The 6,469-nt window shown below is 45.1% G+C and overlaps 1 long non-coding RNA gene across 1 annotated transcript; it reads right to left on the reverse strand.

The window, feature by feature from the left end:
- Positions 1 to 1,162: 1,162 nt before the first annotated feature.
- Positions 1,163 to 4,628, reverse strand: LOC145441087 (uncharacterized). The gene is made up of 2 exons (XR_013915726.1): positions 4,386 to 4,628; positions 1,163 to 1,656 (listed from the first exon to the last, which is right to left on the reverse strand). It is a non-coding gene; the product is annotated as an uncharacterized LOC145441087 (long non-coding RNA).
- Between the last annotated feature and the right edge of the window lie 1,841 nt (positions 4,629 to 6,469).

Raw genomic sequence — 6,469 nt, forward strand, 5'->3', positions numbered from 1 at the left:
CTCTCTCGCTCTCTCTCTCTCTCTCTCTCTCTCTCTCTAATTCGAAACATTTTGTTGAAAATAACCCTAGCAAGCGTGACGGCATTGTTTTAACGAGGAATTGGCGATCTAAAAGTACGCGCAATTTGTTTTATATGAATTATAGTAACCCACTACAGATATAAAAACATCTAACAAACATCGTCGCGGAGCGCGACCAAAAATTTCGTGATTTCACATGTTTTGTGGAATGTTAATTTGCTCTGAATACTCATTAAGGATATGTCCTACTACCACATCATCTGCTGCGAAGCCATTTTTCTTCAACGCCCCCATATCGCTCCCCTGATCGCAGCGCCCCCCCCCTGATCGCCTCTTGAGCGTTTCCTCCCCCTTCAAAATCGACAGCGTCCCTTGGTGGCGCTGGAGGCAAGCTTAAGAACCACTAAAGTAGCCTAAATAAAACGCATGCACACTCGATTTAAGAAAGGTAACATAAAAGGAAGCGGCAGAAGTGAATGTTGCATGTCATGTATCGGTAGGCGAGGTCGATAAGTCAAATTGTGATCCGGCAATCTCGCAGGCTGACTAGTATTGATTCAGTAGCTTGTATTTCGATTTAAATATGGACATGGTTGATGTCCATACAGGTCCATATACAGGTCCGGCATATAGGTTCAAGTTGATAAAGCCTTGCGTTTTCTTGTAAGCCGTCCTGATGATATGGTAGTTGTTCTTCGAGGGTACGCGCGTGTTGCACTTTAGATTCCGCGGTGAAAATTTTGGAGATTTATGGATTACACTTTGCCCGCACCGCAAGGTTATTGATCCGCTTGCCTCCTTGTGATCAATATTTATATATGCCGGTATAAGTTTCCGTTCCGTACGATACGATATGAGCCGGGAGTGAAACATGTTATCGGGCAATTGGCAATTCCGATCTACCAGCCAGCCTGGTGAGATGCTATGCGTGTGTAGCGTCCCTGATACGGCGCGTCACAACCTAACAGGAACTTCGTCGTGTTCGTGGGCTCGGGACCTCGCCTTTTGTAGCGACCCTGATACGGCGTCACATACCTAACAGGGAAGCCGGTGTGTTCCTGGGCTCCGGACCTCGTCTCTCTGCGATCGCCGCCTGCTGCGCGCTCGCTACACGAAACGCCTAACACAGTACACCAGTCCATACGGTTATAATAAGATTATATTCCACGACACAGTACTCAAAACAGCGTTTCACACTAGACTCATATTACACAATATACACATCGATACATACAAACTGATAACGGAACATGCGACCTAACAATACGAGACACAGGCCTACACAGCACACAAGTTCACACAAACCGTATTCCGACAGAGGCCTAAACCTACACCAGCAGCAGCGTTCCATCTACAGGCGAGGGACTAACTACGGGACAATATCACTCCCCAGATGCTAGCACAGCATCGTCCGTGATCTTTCCATGCCGCAGTCAATCTATCTGAACATAGATTCGGACAGGATACATCCACCTCAAGCCTACAAATACAATGCCAACTACCTGCTACTTCACACCCTAACTGTCTAATACTACAACTACTTCCTACTGCTGTTCCCGACTACTCATACTTCACGCTACCAAACACAGAGACATACTCACTCACATCCAGCTCCAGCCACGCTCTCAGCCAACTCTCAGCACGCAGTCTCCAACCATACCACGTGCAACGTAATTTCTAAACGGCAAATACAGAACATTCTGGAAACCCTGGGATGCCACACGTGCTTAGCACGTAAGCGCACAGCGGAAGATGTTAATCACTCCCCATTTCGCGTAAAATTCAATGCACAACGTCGGCGGGGGGGGGGGGGGGGGGCATTCGTGAGCGTAAATTTGGACCCTAAAACTCGCACTTTATTTGTCCTGCAGAAGCAATATCGGCAATATCAACCAAATAAAGCAGTACAAATGTTTAATTGGAGTCTATTGATTTACTTTCGACTGCTTGTGGTTTTTGAAAGGTTCTATACATTAAATACAAAATGTCAAAAGTTGTACTTTATGTGGGTTATGAGACAATGTGGTGGGTGCCTTACCCAAAAACTTGACGTGATAGAGAAAAACGGAAGTCATTTTTGAATTCAGCGCCCAAAAGTTAGTCTGGATCAATTGTCTGATCAAAATAAAAAAAAATTGTGTTGACCAGTGTTATGGACAATTAGACTTATATACATCGAAGTTTACGGTCAACATAAGCGCAATCCTCTTCGGCTAAGGTTTTCTTGGTGACGATTTTTTGACACACTTCTCGGAGTCCCATATTGACCGGAACGTCATATGTCGTCGTTCATCGTGGCGTGGTAATGGCCTACGCCGAAATGCCTATTTCTATATTCTATAATTATGCTTATTCTTCCGTGGGGGAGTCGTCAAAACATGATGTGTAATTTATGTTCATTCACCGAAATAATTTAGAGCACCCTTCGAGATCACAGATTTGGGGTCCTGGGTTGCAGCAGTTTCAGTCCTGGTAAGAGGTCAATGTCTAGTCGGTTTTTTCGGGACTTTGCTATTGGAAATATTTCGCGCTTTAATCGCGCTCGAGGACCATAATTGTGTGTGTTATCTTCAGGGTCAAATCAAAGTTGTTATAACAACAGTCGGTTACCGTGTCCTACCCTGTGGTTCGAACCATCCCGAATTCACATCTGTGATTGGCAAAACGGGGAACAAAACGGTATTGGATTTTGTCTTACTGCTATGTGTAACTATAAAGAAGTCATCTGAGAATGGGATGCATATATCTGCTCACATTGAAATTTAGTATTCTCTCTCTCCCTCTCTCTCTGTGTCTCTCTCTCTCTCTCTCTCTCCCTCTCCCTCTCCCTCTCCCTCTCCCTCTCCCTCTCTCTCTCTTTCTCCCTCTCTCTCTCTCGCTCTCTCTCTCTCTCTCTCTCTCTCTCTCTAATTCGAAACATTTTGTTGAAAATAACCCTAGCAAGCGTGACGGCATTGTTTTAACGAGGAATTGGCGATCTAAAAGTACGCGCAATTTGTTTTATATGAATTATAGTAACCCACTACAGATATAAAAACATCTAACAAACATCGTCGCGGAGCGCGACCAAAAATTTCGTGATTTCACATGTTTTGTGGAATGTTAATTTGCTCTGAATACTCATTAAGGATATGTCCTACTACCACATCATCTGCTGCGAAGCCATTTTTCTTCAACGCCCCCATATCGCTCCCCTGATCGCAGCGCCCCCCCCCTGATCGCCTCTTGAGCGTTTCCTCCCCCTTCAAAATCGACAGCGTCCCTTGGTGGCGCTGGAGGCAAGCTTAAGAACCACTAAAGTAGCCTAAATAAAACGCATGCACACTCGATTTAAGAAAGGTAACATAAAAGGAAGCGGCAGAAGTGAATGTTGCATGTCATGTATCGGTAGGCGAGGTCGATAAGTCAAATTGTGATCCGGCAATCTCGCAGGCTGACTAGTATTGATTCAGTAGCTTGTATTTCGATTTAAATATGGACATGGTTGATGTCCATACAGGTCCATATACAGGTCCGGCATATAGGTTCAAGTTGATAAAGCCTTGCGTTTTCTTGTAAGCCGTCCTGATGATATGGTAGTTGTTCTTCGAGGGTACGCGCGTGTTGCACTTTAGATTCCGCGGTGAAAATTTTGGAGATTTATGGATTACACTTTGCCCGCACCGCAAGGTTATTGATCCGCTTGCCTCCTTGTGATCAATATTTATATATGCCGGTATAAGTTTCCGTTCCGTACGATACGATATGAGCCGGGAGTGAAACATGTTATCGGGCAATTGGCAATTCCGATCTACCAGCCAGCCTGGTGAGATGCTATGCGTGTGTAGCGTCCCTGATACGGCGCGTCACAACCTAACAGGAACTTCGTCGTGTTCGTGGGCTCGGGACCTCGCCTTTTGTAGCGACCCTGATACGGCGTCACATACCTAACAGGGAAGCCGGTGTGTTCCTGGGCTCCGGACCTCGTCTCTCTGCGATCGCCGCCTGCTGCGCGCTCGCTACACGAAACGCCTAACACAGTACACCAGTCCATACGGTTATAATAAGATTATATTCCACGACACAGTACTCAAAACAGCGTTTCACACTAGACTCATATTACACAATATACACATCGATACATACAAACTGATAACGGAACATGCGACCTAACAATACGAGACACAGGCCTACACAGCACACAAGTTCACACAAACCGTATTCCGACAGAGGCCTAAACCTACACCAGCAGCAGCGTTCCATCTACAGGCGAGGGACTAACTACGGGACAATATCACTCCCCAGATGCTAGCACAGCATCGTCCGTGATCTTTCCATGCCGCAGTCAATCTATCTGAACATAGATTCGGACAGGATACATCCACCTCAAGCCTACAAATACAATGCCAACTACCTGCTACTTCACACCCTAACTGTCTAATACTACAACTACTTCCTACTGCTGTTCCCGACTACTCATACTTCACGCTACCAAACACAGAGACATACTCACTCACATCCAGCTCCAGCCACGCTCTCAGCCAACTCTCAGCACGCAGTCTCCAACCATACCACGTGCAACGTAATTTCTAAACGGCAAATACAGAACATTCTGGAAACCCTGGGATGCCACACGTGCTTAGCACGTAAGCGCACAGCGGAAGATGTTAATCACTCCCCATTTCGCGTAAAATTCAATGCACAACGTCGGCGGGGGGGGGGGGGGCATTCGTGAGCGTGAAGGGGGCGCTGGCCATGAAATTGGTGATTGGGGGGCGCTGGCTAAATAATTGGGTGGTAGGGGGGGCGTTGAGAGCAAATGCGGGCGGTGTAGGTTTAGAAGGCAACTGTTGCGTATAGTGTTGAAGCGATTGATTATTAAAGCAGCTAGATCCGCAGTAAAAATGCATAATGGATTCAGTAAGGGCAATTTAGGGTCGTCTGTCTATTTATTCAGCTGTACCGGAAAAGTCCCTTGTTACTGGACAATGTTATTCCTGCTCATCAATAGACTAATTTAGCAGTCAGCAGCATCCCCGAAAAGCGCGGTTCGGTTCATTGTGTGCTGCTGTGAGAACTACGTAGTTTATTTGAGCAGGTATTGCTCCCTGCAAGATGTGATGGCTTTTTAAGAGAAACTGCATTGCGTAATTATATGATCTGTTTCAAACGATCGTGGATTTTTCACAGCGCTGTCACCGTTGCCTTCGACACGGCGTTCTGGTTGCGAGAAACGACATCACTTCTACTTGACGGTCGTATTTCTCAAAATTTAAGGGTAGAATATATCCGTTCTCAGTAGGCTTAATGATAAAGGTGAACATGGCACTGTCCGTATTCAGTGACAAGTCAGTGATAATTCACCGGAATTTTGCGACACAAAAACTGTTCCAATTCTCAAGCTTGCTTTAAGCTACCGGTCCAGCTCGAATACCTGATTTTGATGGAGAAACATGAATCAATCATCTCATAACATTACATGCGAGGATGGTGATTTAGTTCCAGGATATATTCCAATTAGAAATTCCTCACCGGATAATCAATCCATTCTGTGTAGTTTGCAGGCATGAAATGTTTGAGCAGCTGATTACATTGTAGTTAGGGTTACCATACGTCCTCTTTTAACAGGATTCGTCCTCTTTTTTGACTTTTTTGAAAGTGTCCCCGGAGGACGCCTAAATTTCCTCTTTCTTGAGAATTTTTCCTATTTTTTGAAAATTTTGGTTAAATGTACGTGGAAATTGGACTGAGATATAGGAAATCCGCGCTCGAGTAGCGGTCTGGCGGATTTTTGGGGGACCTGAGCCAGAAAAAAATGACCTTATTTTTAGTCAACCAGCCACTAACTCGGAAAAAATATACCATTTTTTCCGGATTTTACTCCAGCATTGTCAATCTTAAAATTTTGACAAAACTTCCTCTTATCAGATTCCCAAAATATGGTAACCCTAATTGTACTGTAGAACAATTTTGAGTTCGATTGATTGGAGGAATTGAACTTTTGGTTGATTGATTATTCTGGATACACAATTGAATAAAAAATAAACACTCTCACAGGAGTCGGGTTGGCTTTTTCGTCGTTGCCCTTCCCCGCTCATATTTGATAGAACGTGCTCTCAGCGCCGTGACCAAGTTGCTGTCTCACATCAGAAACCGACTTGCCAGTAGGCCTACATGAGGAAAACACTGGAGATTTTAGACTGATATTATTCCTATCAAAAGTCAAACCCAATATGACGAGAATGATTATAATGATACACCAACTTCATTCGTCTAATTATTAGCTGTATTCGATGTAGAAAAACTTTCTTTTTATGATCAGGCGTGGTGAGGGGGGTGTTGGGGGGCGGTGGCACTTTATTCGTGGTCCAAGGGGGCGGTAGCTCAAAAAAGTTTGGGAGACACTGAGTTAGAGCGCATTGCACTTTCCAAGTCAGGGGCGGACGACTTCTCCAGTCGGGGCTGGACA

The sequence above is a fragment of the Botryllus schlosseri genome, chromosome 6 (genome assembly GCF_051294905.1).
Source record: "Botryllus schlosseri isolate E-star chromosome 6, Bs_hap1, whole genome shotgun sequence".
NCBI lineage: Eukaryota > Metazoa > Chordata > Ascidiacea > Stolidobranchia > Styelidae > Botryllus > Botryllus schlosseri.